This window comes from Pristiophorus japonicus, chromosome 17, assembly GCF_044704955.1.
Source record: "Pristiophorus japonicus isolate sPriJap1 chromosome 17, sPriJap1.hap1, whole genome shotgun sequence".
NCBI lineage: Eukaryota > Metazoa > Chordata > Chondrichthyes > Pristiophoridae > Pristiophorus > Pristiophorus japonicus.
In genome coordinates, this window is record NC_091993.1 from 118,454,316 (window position 1) to 118,479,129 (window position 24,814).

Below are 24,814 nucleotides of genomic sequence, written 5' to 3' on the forward strand. Positions count from 1 at the left end.
GTTAAAGCACTTTGCCATCATGCGTACTACCTGCTATGAATGTGTCAGCTGTGGCTCAGTGGGTAGCAATCTTGTTCTGGATCAGAAGGTTATGGGTTCAAATCCCACTCCATTATTGAACACATAAAATCTAGACTGACACTCTAGTGCAGTGCTGCACTGTTAGAGGTGCTGTCTTATGATGAAATAAATGGAAAGACTTGCATTTATATAATGCCTTTCATGATATCCCAAAGCGCTGTATAACCAATGAAGTACTTTTGAAGTGCAGTCACTGTTGTAATGTAGGAAACGCGGCATCCAATTTACGCACAGCAAGCTCTCACAAACTGCAACGTGATAATGTCCAGATAATCTGTTTTGGTGATGTTGATTGAGGGATTAAATATTAACAGGGCACAAGGGATATCTCCACTGCTCGTCTTCAAAATAGTGCCGTGGAATATTTTTACATCCACCTGACAGGGAAGATGGGGCCCTCAGTTTAACATCTCATCCGAAAGACGGCACCTCCGACAGTGCAGCACTCCCTCTGTCCTGCACTGGAGTGTCAGCCTAGATTTTTGTGTTTAAGTCTCTGGAGCGGGTCTGTGACTCTGACTCAGAGGCAAGAGTGCTACCCACCGAGCCATAGCTAATATGAAGGTCCCGTTTGCTCTCTCAGGTGGACGTAAAAATATCCCGTGGCAATATTTATGCCTCAACCAACAATCACTAAAAAACAGATTACCTGGTCATTATCACATTGCTGTTTGTGGGAGCTTGCTGTGTGCATATTGTCTGTGGTGTTTCCTACATTACAGTAGTGAGGACACTTCAAAAGTATTTCATTGGCTGTAAGTGCTTTGGGATGTCCTGAGGCTGTGATCACCATCATAAACAATCCCTCGGAATCGTGGACAACTTACTTCCACTCTTAAAATGAGTTCTTAGGTGATAGGGTAGAATTCCCTGCCGCAGGGAGTTGTTGATGCCAGTTCATTGATATATTCAAGAGGGAGTTAGATATGGCCCTTACGGCTAAAGGGATCAAGGAGTATAGAGAGAAAGCAGGATAGGGATACTGAGAGAATGGTCAGCCATGATCTTATTGAATGGTGGTGCAGGCTCGAAAGGCCGAATAGCCTACTCCTGCACCTATGTTCTATGTTTCAATGAAAGGCTATATAAACACAAGCTATTTTTTTCTATACCAACCTTCACAGCAATTCAACCAAGTCCTTTCATAGAGCTGGATTGTAATGTCCCTACAAACTAGTCTCCAAGATCTGTATTACAGGGAACGATGACTAACTGCGCATTTAAATGAACAATTCATAGCAGGCAGAAAAACTAGGTGGCCTGTTAAATTCTTGCTGTGGCTCAGTGGGTAGCACACTTGTCTCTGAGTCAGAAGATTGTGGGTTGATGGTTGAGCACATAAATCTAGGCTGACACTCCAGTGGAGTGCTGCGCTGTCAGAGGTGCCGTCTTTCAGATGAGATGTTAAACCGAGGCCCCCGTCTGCTCTCTCTCGGGTGGACGTAAAAGATCCCATGGGCACTATTTCGAAGAAGAGCAGGGGAGTTATCCCCGGTGTCCTGGGGCCAATATTTATCCCTCAATCAACATAACAAAAAAAAAGATTTTCTGGTCATTATCACATTGCTGTTTGTGGGAGCTTGCTGTGTGCAAATTGACTGCCGCATTGCAACAGCGAGTACACTTCAAAAAGTACTTCATTGGCTGTAAAGCGCTTTGAGACGTCCAGTGGTCGTGAAAGGCGCTATAGAAATGCTCATTTTCTCATACTAATATTTTTCAATACACACATTTTTAATAGCAAGTTGAAACAAGGAAGTAATTGAAAGAAAAATATTCCTGGGGTGGTCAGTATGTTATTTTTTTTAATTCTCCCTGCAATGTGTTTGTTTTCCTCCCTGCGATGTATTGTTCTTTTCCCGATGACAATCGCAATACGGCGCCTTTAATTGGGCTGCTGTCGGCCAAAGGTTCCAAGGGCTGCTGACTTGCCCCTTTAAGTGCCGGCGAGTGGGTTACAATGGAATCGGAGCGGAGACAGCAGCAGCTCCGCACTTGGGAGCTGTGATTGTGCTTTTTTGTGGCTTCCGTCTTATTCCACCCCCCACTCCTGCTTGAGCTCAATCGTGAGATTTCTCCCATTCACCCCACCCCTGCGGGGAGGACCCAGGGCTTGCTTGGCTTGGCTTGGCTTGCCGGCACCAACCTAACCCAGCCCAACCCAGCACCCAGAGCCCACTGGAAACGCCGACTCCAAGGAACAAAAGGACCAGAGGAGCCGAGGAGTGTCCGCTGTAAGTGGGGCTGGGACTCGGGGGGGGGGGGAAGGGGAAGCAGGGGGATACTGGGATCTGGGGGTCTCTGCTGGGAAATACCACCAAAGTTGCCCTTATCTCTTTCCGCGCTCCCAATGCTGGAGCTGATGCCCTGTACATTTCATTTTCACTTTCACTGCCCTGGATTAAAGTTCAGTGCAACACTTATTTGCCTCCTTTCACAACATCGGTACTCTTAATTCCACCCTCTCTCTCTCTCTCAATTGTGTGTGTTTTATTTTTAAATTAGATTATTTTGCTTTTGCATCTTTACCAATCAATGTCATTGCAGAGTGAAATCTGACCGGTGCTGGTCAGTTGCAGTTTCAAATGTTTCTGTTTTAATTTGGACAAAGTTCTTCCCTCAACAATTCTACTTGGCAAAATATTTTTTTAAGCACTCACGCACATTTCGTGAGTGGGGTTGGAAGTTACGAGGGTCTGATTTCTAATTGGAGCCATCGATAATTTAGTACCCTAAATATTTTTTTCCCCTAAAATAAAATATTATTTATAAACTAGGCGGCTCAAAGAGTAGGGGGAACAAAACCCCAAGAAAGTTGACGGGACGTTTGGCGCCAACATTAACTACAGGAACCAATTTATTATTTATATATTACAACTTTTTTTTCCTCTCCCTCTCCTATAAATGGAACGATTGTTAGTGTGTTAATTCCTGTTCGTCTATTGATAGACCACAGAGTGACTCTGTTCCACAGCACATTCCAGCCTCTGTTTTGGGGGTAATTATATATGCTTTCAGTTGATTTCAATCCAGTGCTGTGTGTGTTGCCCAAAAAACACTGAACAAGTAGTGTCGCCCTATTAATCTTGTGTTTAATAAAATAACCAGGTGATTTCTGATCGAAGTTAGTGACAGGAAGGGACTGCCGACTATAAATCACTGTTCATGTTGTATCTGAATTGCTGCCCTTTAATCGTGCTTGCTGTTCCCTGATTTATTTTAACATTTTGCTTATTGCAATCGTTCAGCTTAGAACCACACTGATGATCAGCTTTCTAAATTGGCAGAATGCTTAAATTCTTGACCAACCTGATTTATTTTTTATTAAAAGCACCCCCCCCCCCCCATTAAGCAGTGGTCCCTCTTAAAGCTTGTCTGTCCTTCTCTCTTTGAGGGACGCTCCATCATGTCTGATTGGAGCTATTGTTTTACTGTAGGAAATATAGCCGCCTTTAGATGGGGAGACTTGGAAGGGACTGTGAATAGTACCCTCTCTGTTCTCATGCCCCTGTCTCCCTGCTTAATCCTGCACATGTACAACAGATTGCGTTGGGTTTAGATCCATCATTGTGTCCCAAATTTGCTCTCTGTGTACTTTCCCCCCCCTCCCTCTCTCTCTCTCTCTCTCTCTCGAGCAGGATGTGGCCCGGTCAATATTGTGTTCCTGTCAGACGTGCTGTGGTATACAGTGCTTAAACTCACACAGCTGCTTCGAGCCAGCTCTTTTTATATTATGAGTGAGTGACTGAATTTATTTTATAATTTTTGCAGCTGGTTGTGAGTTCTGCCTTTTTGTTGTTTAGTTAACTCTCGCACCAGAACAGAGAATTCTTGCCATATACCCATATGCATTCATGCAAAACGTCTTGTCGATTAACTGCGACCATTGGGGCAACTGGGAGCTCCCAGTGCATTGCAGGCCAGAGGTGAGTACATCAGCGTCCAGTGGGAGCACCTATCCAATCTCCTCGACCTGACCTGAGTGTAGGGAATTTTAGCAAGAGCTGTTTCCTGGATAATCGCACCACAACGTGAAATACTTCTGTTGTCCTGATCCCCTGCTTCCTAGTAAATGGTTACTCGTTCAGACAGAAATGTTGATTTGTATGTCTTTTAGTCAGTCAGCACTTTATTTGTCTAGTTAGAGTGGGAGTGGATTCCTTGACCCCAATGCTTTGTGTGTCTAAATATATATTGGCGAATGACATCTCTCGCTCTCTCTCTAGTCTCTTCTGCCCGCTCACCCCCCACCCCCCCCTTCCCATACCTCCTGAAAACAACTCCAGCCCCACCAAAGAAACTGAGTAAGGGACGTCACCAATTCATTTGAAGCAGAAAGTCTTTTTTGTCGTCAGCAGCTAGTTTAGAGGAAATTTGAAAATATCCTGAAGTTAAACGAGATATTTTTGAAAGGTGTGAGTTTACCTGTTGGGGACAGCTGTACAATGGAAGGCAATATTGGATTGAATACATCAAATATTGGAGCCAGTACTTTGAAGTGTGTGATATCTGCTGTAATGGTTGTGATGTATATAAAAAAAAATCATCACTACTGTTTCACAATCACAGTACTTTTCTTTGTAAAAAGTTTGCCGAGAGCATTATTATACAGCTGGAGTCCACTGAAGCACATTTTCTATTGTGAAGTAATCATCACCTACAACAGATAGCTTTCTGTAACTTTCCATTTCTTAATATCATTCTCAGAATTATTTATTTACTGTTTACACAGGGCCCCTTATCCAGTTCAAACAAAGAGTTGCTAATCCAGCTCAGCTTCCATTGGGCAAATGAGTCTCGGCCATGGACTTATTTACAAGGCTCCACAGCAAGAGCCTCCTTGTCTTATAAAACCAGAATTAAGAGGAGAATAAAAAGGACCACAATATACAAGTGTGTGTGCAGAGCAAATGGGAAAAAGACACTCGTAGCCTACTAAAAAAAAAGAATAAGGTTCTTTGTGTGAGTACGGCTTTGTTGATTAATCTAAAAAGGGCCATAACATAATTTGTAATGCTGTCTTGGAGTCCAGTGTCTGCTGCACTGCCCTGGGACCTGGACCTGTGTGTGTGTGTGTGCCTCTCTCTCTGTGCCTCTCTGTGCCTCTCTCTCTATGTCTCTTTCTCCCTCTCTCTGTGCCTCCCTCGCGCTCTCTCTCTCTCTCTCTGCCTCTCTCTCTGTGCCACCCTCGCGCTCTCTCTCACTCTCTGCAACCTTGAAGCTTTTGAGGGTGGAAAGGAGTTTTTTTGTAAAACCCAGGAGTTTCCACAGTTCCAAACTTTTCTTTTCTCCTTCAGTGTCGCTGAAACTCCATTGATTTATTTCACCATCCTGACCGTGGTGTCTGGGTAATGTGTCTTTTCAAAAAAAAATTGTCACTCAGTAAGTGCTCTAAACAAATATTTTGGAAGTGATTGCATTACGGTTTTTTAGTTTCAAGGCTGTCGTGTGATTGCTTCAGGACCTTTTTCTTGTTGGTGAAAAGAGCTCCCTATTGTGGAAATCAGTAGGTGTTGAAAGAGCAGGAGAATGGTCTGAAAGGCCATGGAGCAATCTTACTTCAGCACCGAGAACAATAGCCATGGGATGGTATATTCATGTGTGTTTCTGAGACCTCAGTGCTCGCATCTGTGGCACAGGATTCATCCGCCTCTGAACACTGCTCAAATTGGGAGGCCTTGTAGTAAAGGGCGACCAATTTTGTGATCACGCGACATACAGCTTTTTGATTATTCTGAATCCAAATTAAAATGTGCCTTTCCATTTTTACAATGGGAAATTGCGCCCACCCCATCCAGGCTTGCGGGTGTTGTGAAATCTTGCTCTGCTTTGAAAATAGGGATTCAGTCGTTGGAATGTGTATGTCTGGAGTTTGGAGTTGGTTTGAAACTGAATTAGACCGATAGTGCTGGATTGGCAACAGTACTGCACGGAGAAGGATTTAAAAAAAAATATATATATATTATATTTTATATTTTTTATTTAAAAAAAGGTCTGTAGGTGGATTCAGCCTCTGTTTGACTTTGCACTTTATTTTGGGTTCATGTTAAAAGGTCGTCGTTCCCCTTCTCGTTGACGCTCTTGATTTTTGACGATCCCTCTGGGGTTGAGGAGATGGGTTTCGACTTGAGTCTGACGGAAAATTGGAACTTCTAGTTGGGATGTCATTAAGACCCCTGAAAGGATCAGGCTGGTTTTACTAACGTGGCTGTGGGGTGATTCTAATAGGGCACCACTTCACACAGCGGGTGCCATCAAAGACTTTTACCCAGAACTGAATTTAGTCCAGGGTGGGGATGAGCAGAATAGGAGAAATGGTGCTTGTGTGTGTGTGTGTGTGTGATGTTATTCCTACTCTGTTGTTTCAGCTGATTCCGATTGCGGGAAGTATTCATTTTAAGGTGTTAACCGTGCTAAATTGGACTGGTACTTTTGGGCGAGGGGAAAGGGCTGGCATTGTTGGAGAAAGGGATAGTTAAAGTATGCACGAGATGAGTGGGGTGGGGAAGGAGGGAGCTGCACAGGTTGGCACTGTGGGGTGAAGGGGTGGGTAGTGTGAATGGTGTAGGTTGGGACAACCTGGAGTAAAACGGAAAAGGAAAGCGAGTGGGCCAAGGGTGTGCAGGCTAAGCATTGTACGGACAAGATACCGAGTGAGGTTCCTGCCGGGGTGGAAATGGAATGTGTATATGTCACCATGCGTGGTGTCATCGGAAAATTGATGGAAAATACAGCAATGATCTATAAAGCGGTGGGATGGGAGCAGGGTTCTCAGTTTGTCCCCGGGAGTCGGCTGTAAGTAATCGATTTACCACTGCTAGTGGATGAATATTGGAAGAATACTGTTGTGTCAGGTGAGGTACTGAAAGTCTTGCTGCCGCCTGGCTGTTACTGGGCTGCACATTGTATACGGTGACATCCTGTTTATACAGTGTGACCGGCACAGCTCCTGGTACTCTGGCAAATAACGGCATCGCTTTGGGGCAGCACAGAAGTTCACTCGGCCCTTAGTTTGCTGCTTTTGTGTCGGGTGCGATTTTTGTTTCTTTTTGTATCAAAAAAAAATCTCGCCGTGTATGGGCGGACGGTAAATTCAGACCCGTGCCAGCCCAATTTAAAAAGGGGTACCAGATGATCAGTTGAATCCATCGTGCAATAAATAAGGGAGAACCTCAAAGCGAACTTGCCAGCACTCTGAATTTAATTTAGTGCCGTGTCGAGCCATGGTCTTGGTCAGAGAGCAAGCTGGGTGGGGAGTGGGGACTTTACCAGCAGATTCGGATTGATTTCGAGTCGTTCCGTCCTCTGATTGACTGACCAGCTCAGTTGGTTCAAAGGGCCTTTCGCGTTGAAATCCCAGTTGGTAGAGGGTAAGATTTGGGGAAAGTTTCTGATTCCAGCAGGTGAGGGTTCATCTGATTGAGTCCTGTTCAAATGCATCGACGGTGGAACTTAATCTGCTTCAAATTGTTAATAATAATATCCTAGTCTTCCACTAAATCGCAGTGCTTTTTCAACTCTTAATTTGTCCCTAGACGAATTTGTTTCAAATGAATCTGCTAAATTTTGGCCGACTGAATTAAAAAAAATATATGTACCTCTCAAAACATCGAAATTAAACTGCTAAAGGAATCCGAATTTGAGGCTGTTTTCATCTGAAAGCCACTTGCTCTGGGTTCAGACCTGCTGACAATCATTTGTAGCTCAAGACCGTGCTCTTATTTCCTCATGGTAGACTCGATAGCATATTCTGGAGATAGAATTGCCGTTATGCGTGACCCCGGGGTTTGATCTCGGCTGCCTCTTAAACGCACGTGTCTGCAGAGTTTGCCTGACGAGAGTTTTGCAGTCGGGGCGGAGGGAGTGAGTCGTATCTTTTTAATCCCTTTGGGATCTACCTGTAGCGGTGAAAATGATCTGAAACAAATTTGTCTTTATTTTTTTTAAAAACTTGCCTGTTTTGCTTGCGTTATAATGTCTTTTGTGGTATTGCTTGACTTGCCTCTTTGAGTTAAGTTTAAAGCCAAGCCTCCTTGGCCTGCAGAAATGCAAGGCCCGGCTAGGGCTGTGTAGGAGTCTGAGGAAGAGAGTGCTATTAAAAGTTAGAGGCCGAAAAAATGTCCGTAGTTAAAGCTGTACGTGCAAGGAATCCAGAATACATAATGTTTAAAAAAACAAATGATTACAACAGCATTGTGGAGTCTACAATGGGAGAGGACCACAGTTTGCGTTTGTATGAGTACATTATTTACTCGGTATCCAATACGGCCTCTTTTCAGCAACGTTCATTTTCTTTCAGTTATTTATCGACTCTTCAATTTTTTTTTTAATGCTGTTCAATTTTGACACCCACGGTGACAATGGTGGTGTGATTGGCACTATAGTGACCACAGCTTTGGTGTAGAGTGCGGATGTGAGGGACAATATTTTTGCTACCGTGTACGTGGTCCAGTCGGAAACAAATCGTATGCTTTTATTTTTAACAATGAAAGTGAATCTGATGAACTTTGCTAACCATTCAAAACTATCCAGTTCCCCTTTGCAAATGAGGGGGAGGGGGGGGGAGGGGGGAATAACTTTTCTTTTTCCCATTTTGAAGGAGGGATTTTTTGGGGGGAGGGGTGGGGGGAGTTCTGGGGAGGGGTGGCACCACTTTTGCGGCTAATTTCTAGACGCACCATTCTACATTGTGTCTGTGTGCATTCTCCGTGGGAAGTTGAAATGGACATAGAATCAGTCATACCTCGATTTAAAATAAATAAATAAATAAATAAATAAAAACAAGTTAAGCAGCACCTCCTTGTAGGAGCAAAGTTTTAAAACTCCAGCTTTGTTTTGGGCGGAAGGTGAGGAGAACGGGTGTCAATCAATTGGTTTCTGGCGACACCAGCCCAGCACACGGACCTGATAGTCACCGGCACTGGGTGGGGTGGGGAACCTTGATTATGTCTTTGTGACTTTGTTTGAGGGTGTAGGCTGGCACTGGGGAAATAGTGTTAACTCTTCACCATCTTTAACCCCAACTTGTGTCTACATGAGTTCGACGGCAGCTGGGTGGCTCAGTGACCTGAATTAATATTGAACAGGCGACTTTATTTTATAATTCTTTTATTGAAAAGTGGATAGGTTATCGTATGCGTAGATATAATGGGCAATTCGAAGTTGATAAGGATTAATTTCCTTCCAGCCTCCTCCCCCACCATCAATGCTTCCGTGCAGTGCAGACCCTTGCTGTAGTTGCTTGGGGTCATGCTGTCTGTGTCTGTGAGTGCCTGACATGTCTCGCCGTGGCCTCTTGGAGTGAGTTTCTTTTTGCCTGAAGGGTAGTTGTTTTAGCTTATTTTTGTTTTTGACATTTTTTAATCTGTTGTCTTCAAGAGGAAATGACACCGATTTATCTGTCGGAGCGCTTGTCGGAGAGTTTTTGTGCCTTCGAAGCTCTGGGCCCAGCATACAGAACGAACTGCTGTTGAATATTCCCTAGTCTGCAGTTCAAATTTAATATTGAGTTATTTGTTGCATAAGATGGCCCCTCGAGCCAGACGCGTGTTGAATTCTTTCTTTCAAAATTGACACCGAGCTGCACAAGTAGAAATTATCGCAGGTGACCAAAAGCTTGAACGATAAGGGAGTCGAGGGTTATGGGGAGTGGGCAGGGAAGTGGAGCTGACTCCATGATTAGATCAGCCATGATCTTACTGAATGGCGGAGCAGGCTCAAGGGACCAAATGGCCTACTCCTGCTTCTATTTCTTATGTTCTTGTGGTCAAAGAGGTAGGTTTTAAGGATCGTCTTGAAGGAGGAAAGAGAGGAGGAGAGGTTTAGGCAGGGAGTTCCAGAGCTCGGGGTCAAAATTGTGGTCTTGGTTATACAGTTTTGACCACACAGTGTGTGATGGGAGCAGGGCGTGGGGCAAGGAGGGGGACAGGGAGCGGGGGGGAAAGGGGAGGGGATGGGGGGGGACGGGGTGGGAGAGGAGGCGGGGTGGGAGGGAGGGAGGGGCGGGAGGGGGAGGGGGAGAGGGGGAGATGGGGAGGGAGAGATGGGGGAGGGGAGGGGATGGGGAGGGAGAGATGGGGGAGGGGAGGGGATGGGGAGGGAGAGATGGGGGGGGATGGAGGGGATGGGGAGGGAGAGATGGGGGGGAGGGTAGGGGGCGGGGTAGGAGATGGGTGGGAGGGGAGGAGGGGAGGAGGGGGGAGATGGGGGGGGGGATGGAGGGGGAAGGAGGGTAGGGGGCGGGGTGGGAGAGGAGGAGGAGGAGGGGGGAGGAGGGGGAGATGGGGGGGGAAGGAGGGTAGGGGGCGGGGTGGATGTGGGCAGGGGTGGGGGTTGCAGGCAGGTTGTGCATTACATGAAGCCTCGCTCTCGGGCTGATATCGCTCTTTGTTGGATTGCCGAATTCAGACAAACGGGACAGATCGACATTCGTCATTTCTCCGTAAATTATGTGCGGTGCATGAATTTTGTGTGTTCTGAAGGTGTCGGCGGTGATTGTGTTCCGTAGAATGACAAAGAAAGCAAAAGTTCGCTCCGTTATTAGCTGCAGGGTGAATTATTGGAGCATGGAATATTTTTATTACTGGGACTCGCTGAGGCAGAGGCCATTGCGTCTTTTAGCGGAGAAATTGGCTAAGTATTTGGGATGGGTGGGGTGGGGGTCTTTGGAGAGAGACTGGGACAGTGGGATTCATTTTTGGATTGTCCTAGCAAAATATCACTGGTACAGTGGGCCGAATGGTCTCCATCTATGCTGTAAACTGCCCTGGTTCTGATTAATGGCGATGGTTTTCATTTGCCATATTGCTGCAGTTTGCATTTCCGAAACTATTGCCTTGGTTTCAGCGCTCCTCTAATTCTGCCCTCTTGAGCATCCCTGATTATAATTGCTCAGCCATTGGTGGCCATGTCTTCTGTTGCCTAGGCCCCAAACTCTGGAACTCTCTGCCTAAACCTCTCTGCCTCTCTTTCCTCCTTCAAGACAATCCTTAAAACATACCTCTTTGACCATAAGAACATAATCATCATGGGAAGTCTCTTGAAATCGACTTGCTTCCACTCTCAAAGTGAGTTCTTAGGTGACTGAACAGTCCAATACGGGAATTACTGTCTCTAACAGGAGTAGGCCAATCGGCTCTTCGAGCCTGCTCCGCTATTCAATAAGATCATGGCTGATCTGATCTTGGCCTCAACTCTACTTCCCTACCCACTCCCCATAACCTTTGACTCCCTTATTGTTCAAACTTTTGGTCACCTGCGCTAATTTCTACTTGTGCGGCTCGGCATCAAATTTGTTATCTCATAATAATTCTGTGGAGCGCCTTGGGATGCTTCATACGTTGACGGTGCTATATAAAATACAAGTTGATGATGGTGGTGGTGGTGGTTTGAATTATGTTTCCCAAGGCCTAAGTATTTTTGCTGTCGTTTAATTAATCCTGTCCAAATATTCAGTGATGCCGAGGTTTACACACACGTGGTAGTATTGCAGCTTATTTATCTTTCTTTGCTTTTGACTCCAAAATGTTGGTGTCTTTTCCTGCATTTCTCTCCTGCTGTAGGAGTATGTAGTTGTTCAGATGGTGAGCATCCTCTTGAGCCGTCACCGAAACAGCTGATAGGATTCCAAGATCCTTGCTGGGTTGTATCATTGGGCCCAGTTTTGGCCATGACTTGCTCCAATTTTTTTGGAGTCAGTTGGTTTTTCTGGCATAAGTTTATAAAAAAAACAACATTTTCCCCAATAAACTTGCTCCAGAGTAACTCAGTTAGGTCCGATTTTTTTTTTTTCTCGTTTTTTTTTCAAAAGGGGATGTTCCCTGTCACTTATGCCAATTTTGGCCATTTATGCCACTTTGGACAGCTGACACTTACACTGACCTAAGTCGATTTGGAGTATGTGGCCAGCTCTGAAAAACAGTTAAGAATTCGGCGCAGGTTAGTACATTTAAAGCATCAGGACTTACAAAGCACGAAACAAAGCACGAAAATAAGCAATTAGTTAACAAATAAAAAATATAAGGAAGCTGAGCGGCCCTGCACCAAGACTTACAAAGCACTAAACAAACCACAAAATGTAATAAGCGATCAATCAATAACAAGTAAAAAAAAAAAATAGAAGTCCTACCTTTTATGCCAGAAAGAATTTTTTTTTTTTTAAAGTCCCATCAAAACTCTCCTCACTAAACAAAGCAAAACCATCAATAAATAAAAAAATAAAACTCACGTCCGACCTCGGCCCGGGAAGTAAGCGAGCCGGCCGGCCGCTGCGGGAGGCCACTCGGTCGGGGATAGGGGCGGCGAGTAGCGGGTCCTGCTCACAGCCCGCAGGACACGCTGGGCGGGCGAGGAGCATGCGCGCAGACTTCACTGCGCATGCGCGCAGACTTCACTGCGCATGCGCGCAGACTTCACTGCGCATGCGCGCAGATGCCGGCAGCGTTTTCTGCGCTGGCCTATTGATCCGCCCCCTCCCCCACACTTCACTTAGCTACGCCACGCTGGGACACTGGAGACTCAGCAGAATGGGGACACTTTTTTTCGGCGCCGTTTCCAGCGCGCAAAGTCGGCGCATTTAGGGTAAGTGTGCCGAGAAAAGGGGTTGGGGAAAATTGGGCCCCTAGTGTTTAAAAGCGAGCCCACTTTAAGCCGATTAAACCTGATGTTTCGGTATTGAGTTTCTGCTTTGAGTTCCAGTCAAATTTGACGTTTGCTTTTGATCAGTTTGTTCATCCTCAACTTGGATTATCTAACCTGGAGCTTTACAGCCTCTCTGACCTGTTTATCCAGAGTTTGGCAGCACCTGCCAACCTCGTGACTTCACCACCTAGAAGGACCAGGCCACAGGTGCGTCGCATCTAAGTTCCCATCCAAGTCACGCACCATTCCAACTTGGACTTGTATCGACATTTCTTCGCCGTCGCTAGATCAAAGTCCTGGAAACCGCTACCTAAAAGCACCGTCACCACACGGACTGCAGCGGTTCAAGAAGGCCCACCACCACATTCTCAAGGGCAACTAGGAATGATTCACTAAATGCCGGCCTTGCCAGTGACACCCACCTCCCCAAAATGATTTGTTTTTAAAGTTTGTGTGTCCCCAAGTCATATACAACTAGAGATTAGAGCAGGCAGAGATGAAATGTTACCAGGAGAGATTACACAAATTAGGGTTGTACTTCTTGGAATTTAGAAGGTTAACGAGTGATCTGATTAAAGTTTTTAGGATATTAAGGGGAACAGATAGAATAGATAGAGAGAAACTATTTCAACTGGTTGGGGAGTCTAGGACTAGGGGGCATAGTCTTAAAAATTAGAGCCAGACCTTTCAGGAGTGAAATTAGGAAACACTTCTACACACAAACGGTTTGGAACGCTCTCCCGCAAACGGCAATTGATACTAGATCAATTGTTAATTTTAAATCTGGGATTGATAGCTTTTTGTTAACCAAAGTTATTGAGCAATATGGGGCCAAAGGCGGGTATATGGAGTTAGGTCGCAGATCAGCCACGATCTCATTGAATGGTGGAGCAGGCTCGAGGGGCTGAACGGCCTCCACCTGTTCCTGCGAGAAATCGATCTGGATTTAGTGTCTCTTCTGCCTCTGTATTTGTACAGCTCCCAGCATCTGCATCAGAACTGCACTCTGCCGCCTACTTTGAATCCTCATTGGCCCATTGGACGCGAGTTCCTGGGCGATTTCGGGTAACGATGTCCAACATTACAGGTCTGAGGGGCTTTGTCCAGTAAGCACAACAAAGGCTGTCGAGTACAAGGAGGATGACTGCTTTTGTAACTGTCTGCGCCAGCAAAGCCAAGCGTTTTTGTCACATTGTTGAAATGAAAAATTGTTTGTTGTACCTGCCTCTGCCTTGTAACCACTAAAACCATCGTATGTTGAAAGATGGTTTCCTGCAGAGATAAGTGTAAGGACTGGAGTGCCAAGGAAACCGGCCGGTGCTAACTTTGAGCAAGTATTGCTTGCAGCAGTGTGAGACAAAGGTGAGAACTGCATGTAGAATTTTTGGGTTGCAAGCCAGAAATTCCAGGCTCTGGATGGTGGCCAATCCCGGAAGGTGAACGATGATACCTGAGCTCCGAAGTGCAACATGTGCACCAGTGTTGTGGGGGATGGGTTGGTGCTTGCACTGCTGGCTTTCAAACTCTTGTTTCTCCCCTTCCGCCCCCATCGCGTCTTCCTAGAATCGAGCGTTGCAGTATTACCCTGCTCTTGCTAGTGTTTGGCTTCAGCAGATGGTGCATGTGAGCAGATCACCTGCCCCTTCAGCTCCACTCAGTGCATGCTGGGGAGAGGCGAGCACTGCTTGGGGCAGCCTGTGAGGGAGGGAGACCCTCTTAGCTGGTTATAGCATCAGAGAGAGAGAGAGAGAGAGGGGGAGAGAGAGAGAGAGAGAGAGAGAGAGAGCGCCCAAATTTGGCCCTCCGGTTTTTTCGGCACACTCGTGAGGTGTGCCGACGTCCTACGCTCAAAATGGCGACAAAACGATATCCCCCGTATTCTCCCCGCTCTGTCAACTGTCCTTGTGCTTGGCACGGCGAGGCAATTCAATTAGGGGGCGGAGATAGGGCCCTGCGCTTAAGAGTGCCGGCAGCTCAACGCATGCGCACTGGAGGTTTCGCGCATGCGCAGTAGCTCCTCTGAAGCGTGGAACCTGATGTCCCGCCCCATCCCAGGCCGAGTGGCGTCACGATGTGCCCGTACCTATCCCCGGCCGAGTGGCCTCCCGCACCAGCCGGCTGGCCCGCTGACTTCCCAGGCCAAGTTAGGACTTAAGTTTTTAAAAATTTATTATTGATGGTTTTTATGCTTCTTGAGTGTTATTGTGAAGGTGTTAAGTGCTTTATAAGGTCCTCTCCGCTTCCCTCACCCCTCCCGCCCCCCCCCCCCCCCCCCGGCCTATCTCTGGCTACCTGCGCTGATTTCTTAACTCTCCGCAAGGGTTTTCTGCTGTGCGGCCACAAGTGGCCACATACACTGGCCTAAGTTAGTTTGGAGCAACTATTAGCTGTCCAAACTGGCTTAAATGGCCAAAACAGGTGTAGGTGGCTGGTAATGCCCCCTTTTGGGGAAAAAAACAAAACTTTTAAAAAATCCTATCGAACTCACTTACACTGGCGCAAATTGAATGTGCTGAATGGGGATTTTTAAGGTACTCCAGAAAAATCAAGTTGCTCCAAAAAAAAACGGAGCAACTCCTGGGCAAATTTGGGCCCAGATACCGCACTGGGGAAAGAAGCCAAGGAAAAACAGGTTTCTGCCATAAGAGAAGTGGACACTTTGCTTAAATTCCCCATTACTCGGGGGGGGGGGAAAGCTTTATTTAGCAAGGTAGGGATTACTCCACGTGTAACTGTACAGAGTTAGAGTTTATTCAGCAGGTTCAGGATGCTGTAAAAGTATTTGTGGGTGTTAGTGGAGTGGGAGTTAACTGTTCGAATGGGCTAGTAATGCCAGGCTCCATGACATTGGTGTAGTGGGGAGGGGGGAAGTGGCCTCTGGAGTGTCCGCCATGCCTCTGGGTAGCAACCTCCCCTCTGCACCAGAAGGTTGTGGGTTCAAGTCCCACTCCAGAGACTTGAGCACAAAAATCTAGGCTGACACCCCATTGCCGTGCTGAGGGAGTGCCGCACTGTCGGAGGTGTGCCGTCTTTCGGATGAGATATTAAACCGAGGCCCCATCTGCTCTCTCAGGTGGACGTAAAAGATCCAATGGTATTTCGAAGAAGAGCAGGGGAGTTATCCCTGGTGTCCTGGCCAATATTTATCCTCCAATCAGCTGGCGGAGGATGTGGGACAAGGATGCAGCCGCCCTCCAAGAATCGCGTCATCGCTACTATCTGAAAGAAAGAAAAACTTGCATTTATATAGCACCTTTCATGACCACCGGATGTCGCAAAGCGCTTTGCAGCCAATGAAGTATTTTTTGGAGTGTAGTCACTGTTGCAATGTGGGAAATGCAACAGCCGATTTGCACACAGCAAGCTCCCACAAACAACAATGATAATGACCAGATAATCTGTTTTTTGTTATGTTGATTTGAGGATTAAATATTGGCCCCAGGACACCGGGGTAACTTCCCAGCTCTTCTTCAAAATAGTGCCGCGGGATCTTTTATGCCCACCTGAGAGGGCAGACGCTTAACGACTGATTCGAAAGACGGCATCTCCGACAGTGCGGCGCTCCCTCAGCACTGCACTGGAGTGTCAGCCTAGATTTTTGTGCTCCAGTCTCTGGAGTGGGATGGGCCATTACTGTATAAATTCACGTGGGAATGGAGGACACTACCGAGAGCAAGTTGGGTACAAAGCATACCAACTCCAATAAAACCTGAAGTCAATGATTTAAAAATGAGATGTCAAATAAGGAATTTGGAAAGAAACAGAACAATGGCAAAAAAAATAAAAGTTCAGTTTTCTTCAATCAAAAGAAATTTCAGCCACAATAATGCAAATGGGGTAAACAACGATGGGGGTAGGGTTATTCTTTGGGTTGAGGTTTGAAAAGTTTGCATTAAGTTTTATGAATCTATTGTACTGTTTCAAAACACTGCATGTATTGGACAGGGGTAGCTTGCTGTAATAAGTTTAAGAAAGAACTAGGAGTAGGTCATACGGCCCCTTGAGCCTGCTCTGCCATTCACTAACATCCTGGCTGATTTTCTACCTTAACTCCACTTTTTTGCCCGATCCCCATATCCCTTGATTCCCTTAGAGTTCAGAAATCTACAATCTCAACCTTGAATATGCTCAGTGACTTGGCTTCCACAGCCCTTTAGGGTAGAGTATTCTAAAGACTCACAACCCTCTGAGTGAAGAAATTCCTCCTCATCTCAGTCTTAAATGGCCGACCCCTTATCTTGAGACTATACTACCCCCCCCCGCTCTAGACTCTCTAGCCAGAGGACACAACTTCTCAGCATCTAGCCTGGCAATCCCTCTCAGAATCTTGTCTGTTTATATGTGATCACCTCTCATTCTTCTAAACTCCAGACGATAGACCCAATCTACTCAATCCCTCCTCGTAGGACAACACTCTCATCTAGTGAACTTTCGTTGCACCACCTCGAAGGCAAGTATATCCTTCCTGATAACGAGACCAAAATGGTGCACAGTTCTCCCAGTGCTCTCACGAAAGCCTTCTACAATTGTATAAAAACTTACTTATTCTTGTAGTACAACCCCTTTGCAATAAAGGCCAACATGCCATTTGCCTTCCTAACTGCTTGCTGTTACTTGACTTTGATTGGATTGAGCAATTTGGCCTCAGTGTCTGGATTTCAGTTGGGTTGGTGGGAGCAAGCTGGCTGCTAGGAATTTTGTTGCTTGGAACATGGGAATAGGCCTCGGCTATTTAACCCCTTCAGCCTGTTCCACCATTCAGTTCGATCATGACTGATCTGTACGTTAACTCCCTTTACCTAGCTTTGCTCCATATTCCATGATTGGTCTCGAATACTTAATTGACCCAGTATCTGAGAGAGATTTCCAGATCTCCACTGCGCTTTGTGTGGGAAAAAATGGTTCCTGACCTGACTCTTAAATGGCCAAGCTCTGGTTTTGAGAGTATGCCCCTTTTTTTTTTACTGGATTTCCCCCCACCAGAGGCGATAGTGTCCCTTTATCATCTTGAAGACCTTGAACGGACCACCCAGGGGGAATACAAACCACATTTATGCAACTTGCCCTCCTGATTGCTTGGGGTTGGCTTTGCCTGCCTACCGGTAGGTCATTGTTGCTGCTTCGCAGGTGGTTTGGGGACGGGCTCCCGTTCTGTGAGGCTCCAAAAATGGACCTCAGACCACTTGGTCTTTCTTCAGTTCCAAGTGGAGGGTTTTCTGTGTTTTTTTTAAAAAAAAAATTATTATTTTATTCATCTCCATTGTGGAGCTCCTGAAGGCGCTGTTGCACTTGGATCTGACTCTGAAGTACCAGTCACTGCAGTTCGCCTGGCAGTGCCAGTTCACGGGGGCTGTGCCGTGAGGTGCCATACTTTGCTCTGAGAAGGAGCAACGGGCAGAGGGAGCTTGTGGGCAGCAAGCGGTTCCCGCATAATGGGCTGAGTGGAAATCGGAGGAGAAATCCAATTCTCTTGCATCCAGTGGGACGTGAGAGACTGTGTCATAGGCCGTGCGCCGGACTCTGGGGCAATAGATTTGTAGAAGAGAGTCATCATCATAGGCAGTCCCTTGGAATCGAGGAAGACTTGCTTCCACTCTAAACACAAGTCCTTAGGTGGCTGAACAGTCCAATACAAGAACCACTGTCCCTGTCACAGGTGGGGCAGATAATCGTTGAATGGTTGGAACAGGCTGAAGGGGTTAAATAGCCCAGGCCTATTCCCATGTCCCAAGCAACAAACCATGCAAGAGAGTAGAACCGGACCGAGAGCGCACAAGCTCTCAGACCGAATTATGGGATGTCTGCAGGAGTAGGGATTGTTTTGTAGGGTAGTTTTGCATTCAGTGTCTGGCCGCTCTTTCGTGAGAGTGCGCTGCATACATTCTCGGTTTCCTGGCATGAATGCAGAAAAGCCGCTATCCACACAATAGTCAATTGTGCAAGATTTTCAGGCTCAAAATGAGCATAGGAACGTCTGTTGAAGGGTCACTGACCTGAAACGTTAACAGATGCTGCCTGACCCGCTGAGATTTCCAGCATTTTCTGTTTTTATTTCAGATTCCAGCATCCGCAGTATTTTGCTTTTGTATCGGAATGTCTGAACTGGAGGAGGCCATTCAGCCCCTCAAGCCTGTTCCGTAATTCAATTAGATCATGGCTAATCTATATCCTAACTCCAGCTATCCATCTTAGTTCCGTATCTATTAATACACTCGCCTAACAAAAATCTATCAGTCTCCGTTTTGACATTTCCAATTGCCCCCCCCCCCGTGGAACAGTAACTGTGAGACTGCCGTGTGGCAATTTGCATTCCTTTACCCGGGGTTACGGTTTATGTCGGTGGATTCATGAGATCAATAACCGACAATCGAAAGAGGCCATTTGGTCATGTGTCAGTGGTTTCACTGATTGCACCGTTCTGTGTTGTAGAAAGAAAGACGTGATACAGCCAACGAGGGACCTTTTTGAAGTGTCGTCAGTGTTGTAATGTAGGAAACCATGACGGAGATTCGCCGAATGTTTGGTGCAGAGGGAGATCATGATGGAGGTGCGGTGAATGAGGGTACAGGGCCCAGAAGAGGCGAGGGCCCAGGGGCAGCATGGGCCCAGCCCACACTGCGATATGTGTGTGCACTAGGTCCGTGTAGCAGAGCAGGTCTCCAGTCGTCCTGGTTAACCCTTGCCACTGGATAAAGGCCTTGCTTTGTCAAGTCCATGTGATGGCTGGTGTGCAACGGTCACCACACGTTTTTAAAAAAAAATCCACGCACAGGCATCTTCCACCCCCTCAATTGGAGTTCAGGACTGGAACATCGGGTCCTTCATTGAAACATCTGGTGAACTCATGTGGAAGCAAGTCATCCTCGCTCGAGGGACCGCCTATGATGATGAAGTAGGAAACACGGCAGCCAATTTGCGCACAGCAATCTCTCAAACAGCAATGTAATAATGACCAGATAATCTGTTTGTGATGTTGGGTGAAGGATAAATATTGTCCAGGACATTGGGGCTAACTCCCCTGCTCTTCTTCAAAATAGTGCCATGGGATCTTTTATGGCCACTTGAGAGGGCGGTCTTGGTTTAACGGCACCTCCAACAGTGCAGCGCTCCCTCAACACTGCTCTGGTATATCAGCTTAGACTTTTATGCTCCAGTCTCTGGAATGGGATTTGAACACGCGACCTTCTGACTCGAAGGTGAGTGTGTTGCCCACTGAGCCACGGTTGTGCCTTTGAGTGTCTTAAAATATAAAGAAACATATGAAATGGATGGACAGCAAAAGACCAGCTGGTCCATCAAGTCTGGCCCACACTATGTTGGCCGGAGCACCATGGCTAAACATTTCCCCTATCCTCCTCCCCTATCATCCTCCCTCCTCCTCCCCTATCCTCCTCTCTCCTCCTCCCCTATCCTTCCCCTCCCCTCTCCAGCCATGTAATCTCCTGAGAGAGGCAATAAACAAGTTACGAGGATGCGGAAGACCGTTTTTGCGTGAAATTCCTCCGTGTATTTTAATGCTTTCCTTAACTCGTTTGAAGCAAACAAATGAGCTCCAATAAATAGTCCACTGCCGAATTTTATAGAAACACGTGCTCAGTCTAAGTATTGCCGAGAGCATTTTCACCAACGTTCTTGCCTTCTTTTCTTCAGCTATCCTTTGAGTGGTCAGTATGACTGCTTGTGAGGTTCCTCCCTGGAGCCCAGTTGGTCTCTTATCTCCATGAAGAACCCTTGTTTATTTCTCAACCAGAAGTGTTACATCCACTTCACAAAGTGACGGTTCATTAGGAAGCGAATTGCCGAGACCTGGGAACGCCTGTTCGCTTTCAATGTTGTGGCTTCGCTTGTGTCTACACAAACCCGTGCACATCGGCCGCAGTCTACACGAGAAATAGAAGCAGGAGTAGGCCATACGGCCCCTCGAGCCTGCCCGAGTCTGGGGCGTATGTGTCTGCCATCAACCACGAGTGCCAGTGATGACCAATTAGAATTTAATCCAAACTCTTATTTCACAGGATTAAGAGAGTGTCTGAACTCTCTCCGAATCCTGTTCACTCATCTCTCCTGTACTCACTTGATCCCTGGTCTGGCATCCAAATTTTCATCCTCGTCTCTGTAACCACCTCCAGCCCTACACCTTTTCGAGATCTCTGCGCTCCTCCAATTCTGACCTCTTACGCATCTCTGATTTTCGTCGCTCCACCATTGGCGGCCGTGCCTTCAGCTGCTTAGACACTAAGCTCTGGAATTCCCTTCCTAAACCTCCCTGCCTCTCTCTTCCATGACGCACTTTATAACCTACCTCTTTTGACCAAGCCTTTGTTCATCTGTCCCAATATCTCCTTACGTGGCTCGGTGTCAAATTTTGTTAGGTAATGCTTTCGTATCTAGTGCCTTGGGACATTTTACTACATTAAGGACACTGCATAAATGCCATTTGTTGTTGTTGAAGCGCCTTAATTAGGTCCCCGTGACAGCTGCATTTTTTTCTAAAGTGAAGAGCAGCTGACAGCAACGGCAACTTGGGCAACTGGCCCCACGGAGTGAAGCGCCTTGGCTGATGTTTAACTACGTTAAAGGCGCTATATAAATGTACATTGTGTGAAAGTGATTGTCTGTTACGAAACATTCTAGGCTGACACTCCAGTGCAGTGCTGAGGGAGTGCTGCACTGTGGGAGCTGCCGACTTTCGGATGAGACGTTAAACCGAGGCACCGTCTGCCCTCTCAGGTGGACGTAAGAGATCCCCCGGCACTATTTCGAAGAAGAGCAGGGGGAGTTATCCCCGGTGTCCTGGCCAATATTTATCCCTCAATCAACATAACATAAAAACAGATTATCTGGTCATTATCACATTGCTGTTTGTGGGAGCTTGCTGCGTGCAAGTTGACTGCCATGTTTCCCACATTACAACAGTGACTACACTCCAAAAGTACTTCATTGGCTGTAAAGCGCTTTGGGGCGTCTGGTGGTTGTGAAAGTCGCTATATAAATAGATATGAGTCTTTTCTTTCATTACATTGAAATTACAGAAACAGGTCTGTGCCGGTGTTTATGCTCCACACGAGCCTCCTCCCACCTTTCACGTACTATAGGCATGCACTAAGGGGAGGGATCTAAAATGTCTCCTGTTGTTAATTAAATTTAAGGAACAAATTTTGTTTTAGCATTTTCGAGTTTATTTGACATTAAAATGATCGATAGTGGGGATTTCAATGGCCCATGTGATCAAACTTCCTGAAAATCCCCATCATCCCTGATCAGTCAAAATATGTAGTCATCAGCCCTGCCTGGTTTTTTCTCTCTCTGAATTATACGCATTGAGTGCGAATTCCTGACATGTTGTTCATTGAATCTCACGGCACTCCTGCTTTTAAGAAAAGAGTGCAATTTCTCTTTGTCTCTGTCTTTCAGTAACTTTCTAGTCGAATTGCATTGTTGAAATCTTTTCAGATTTGTTTGTTGGTTCAACATAAAGTTAAAACTGCAATTTTTCAAAAATATGTTTGCATGGTCTTCAGGATAACAAATGCCCTTTCCCCACCCATCATTATTTATCTGATTTGTCATATAAAGAGCATTGGCATCACATTCCAAGGTCTCATGTTTTGCTTACAGGTACAAAACAGGTATTATATATATCTTTTTATCATGCTGGGTTCTTTTGACCTGGAAGCAGAAATTTGCAAGTGGCTCTAATTGACCTCGGGAGTTTACAAGCTATTACTGTTCCATGGGTTTTCATATTTAGGTCATACATGTGTCAGCCGTGGCTCAGTGGGTAGCACCCCTGCCTCTGAGTCAGAAGGTTGTGGGTTCAAGCCCCACTCCAGGGACTTGAGCATGTAAATCTAGGCTGACGCCCCCAGTGCAGTGCTGAGGGAGTGCTGCACTGTCGGAGGTGCCATCTTTCGGATGCGACGTTAAACCGAGGCCCCGTCTGTGCTCTCGGGTGGACGTAAAACATCCCGTGGCACTATTTTGAAGAAGAGCAGGGTGAGTTAACCGAGGTGTCCTGGGCCAATATTCATCACCCAATCAAAATAACACAAACAGATTATCTGGTCATTATCCCATTGCTGTTTGGGGGAGCTTGCTGTGCACAAATTGGCTGCCGCGCTTCCCACATTACGACAGGGACTACACTCCAAAAAGTACTTCATTGACTGTAAAGCGTTTGGAATGTCCCGTGGTCGTGAAAGGCGTTATAGAGATGCAAGTCTGTCTTAATTTCCCACAGGATGTACTTCAGTGGCCTCACAGGGTCGGGGGACAGGCTAATCGCCATTTGTTCAGCTACGGCTCGACATTACAACTGTGCTCCCCGATGTCCTGTGAGCAAATTCATTATAAAGTCGGAAGCCATTCACATCCTAGAATTATAGAATTGTGCAGCCCAGCAGGAGGCCATTCAGCCCAGTTGCCCGCTCTTTGGTAGAGCTATCCAATTAATCCCAGTCCCCTGCACTTGCCCCATAGCCCTGTATTTTTCCCTTCAAGCATTTATCCAATTCTCCTTTGAACGTTGCTATTGACTCTCTACCACCCTTTCCTGCCGTGCATTCCAGATCTCCACAACTCGCTGTGTTTTTAAAAAAAAACAATCCAGTTTCCTCGTGTCACCTCCTGGTTCTTTTGCCAATTACCTTAAATTTGTGTTCTCTGGTTACTGATCCATCTGCCGCTGGATGCAGTTGAGGCAAGGGCGGGGACGGACGATGTTATGGAGGTGGCAATAGGCAGTCTTAGTTATGGTGCAGATATAGAAACATAGAAATTTCTATGACGATCATTTAAAGGTCAAATATGACACCAAGGTTGCGGTATCTCCTTATTTAACCTTTCAAAACCATTCGAGATTTTGAACACCTCTATCAAGTCTGGTGCGCCAATCGACAGTAAAAGAAAAACAGGCCATTTGGCCGGTGTATATGCCTCCTCCCACCTCTCTTCATCTAACCCTTACCTCTGTTCCCTTCTCCCTCGTGCTTAAAGACACAGGGCATAGTGAGGTAAATATTACAAATCTATGCTCCTGGCTTGGAGCACTGTCTCCTTGTTGCAATATGTGCCTGTGGTCCTTCATATTGAGAAGAATGGGTCTATAATCTCTGGAGTTTCGGAGAATGAGGGGTGATCTCATTGAAACATACAAAATTCTTGGGCTTGACAAGGGTAGATGCAGAGAGGCTGTTTCCCCTGGCTGGATAATCCAGAACTAGAGGTCTCCGTCTCAGGATAAGGGGACTATGAAGAGGAATTTCTTCACTCAGAGGGTGGTGAATCTTTGGAATTCTCTCGCCCAGAGGGCTGTGGAGGCTCAATTGTTGAGTACTTTCAAGGCTGAAAGCTATAGATTTTTGGACTCTAGGGGAATCTGGGGATCAGGCGGGAAAGTGGAGTTGAGTTCGAAGATCAGCCATGATATTGAATGGTGGAGCAGGCTCGAGGGGCCGTACAGCCTGCTCCTGCTCCCATTTCATGTGTGAGCCTCATCATGGGCAGTCCCTCGAAATTGAGGTAGACTTGCTTCCACTCTAAAAGTGAGTTGTCAGGTGACTGTACAGTCCAATACAGGAATTGCAGTCTCTCTCTGTCCAACCTGTGACAGCCACTGAGGGAAAGGGTGGGTGGGGAGCCTCGTTTGCCGCACGCTCCTTCCGCTGCCTGCGTTTGGTTTCTGCACGCTCTCGGCGACGAGACTCGAGGTGCTCAGCGCCCTCCCGGATGCTCTTCCTCCACTTAGAGCGGTCAGTTGGCAGGCTGTTCACTTGCTGTTTCAGCCCAGTCCTCGCTCCGTGTCGATGGGTGGGTGTTTTTCAGGGTGCCATTGGCACCACAGCTGATGCCCCGAGATCAACTAACACAACATAGACTGGTGGGATAGAGCCTGGTGTGTACTGCACTGCACTGTGCGTTCAGCCATCGGACCAGCTGTGATTTTTGAAAACTGCAGTTTTTATTTTTTTTAAATCCTTCCCTTATTCCAGAACAGGCTCGGCACCCTCGTCTGCAGTGGATCATCTGGCTAGCAATGCACTTTGAGCGTTTTGGCCCTTTTCTGAAACTTAGCTGTGTGATCTTCGAACAACAG

The 24,814-nt window shown here is 46.5% G+C and overlaps 1 protein-coding gene across 3 annotated transcripts in view; it reads left to right on the plus strand.

Moving 5' to 3' along the window:
* The first annotated feature begins 2,067 nt into the window (after nt 1-2,067).
* Nucleotides 2,068-24,814, plus strand: part of LOC139228058 (transcription factor SOX-13-like) — a 193,893-nt gene continuing 171,146 nt past the window's right edge. For all 3 annotated transcript variants that reach the window (XM_070859212.1, XM_070859215.1, XM_070859214.1), the window contains exon 1: nt 2,068-2,315. The gene's annotated coding sequence lies outside the window, so the exon portion shown is untranslated. The remainder of the gene's footprint in view (nt 2,316-24,814) is intronic.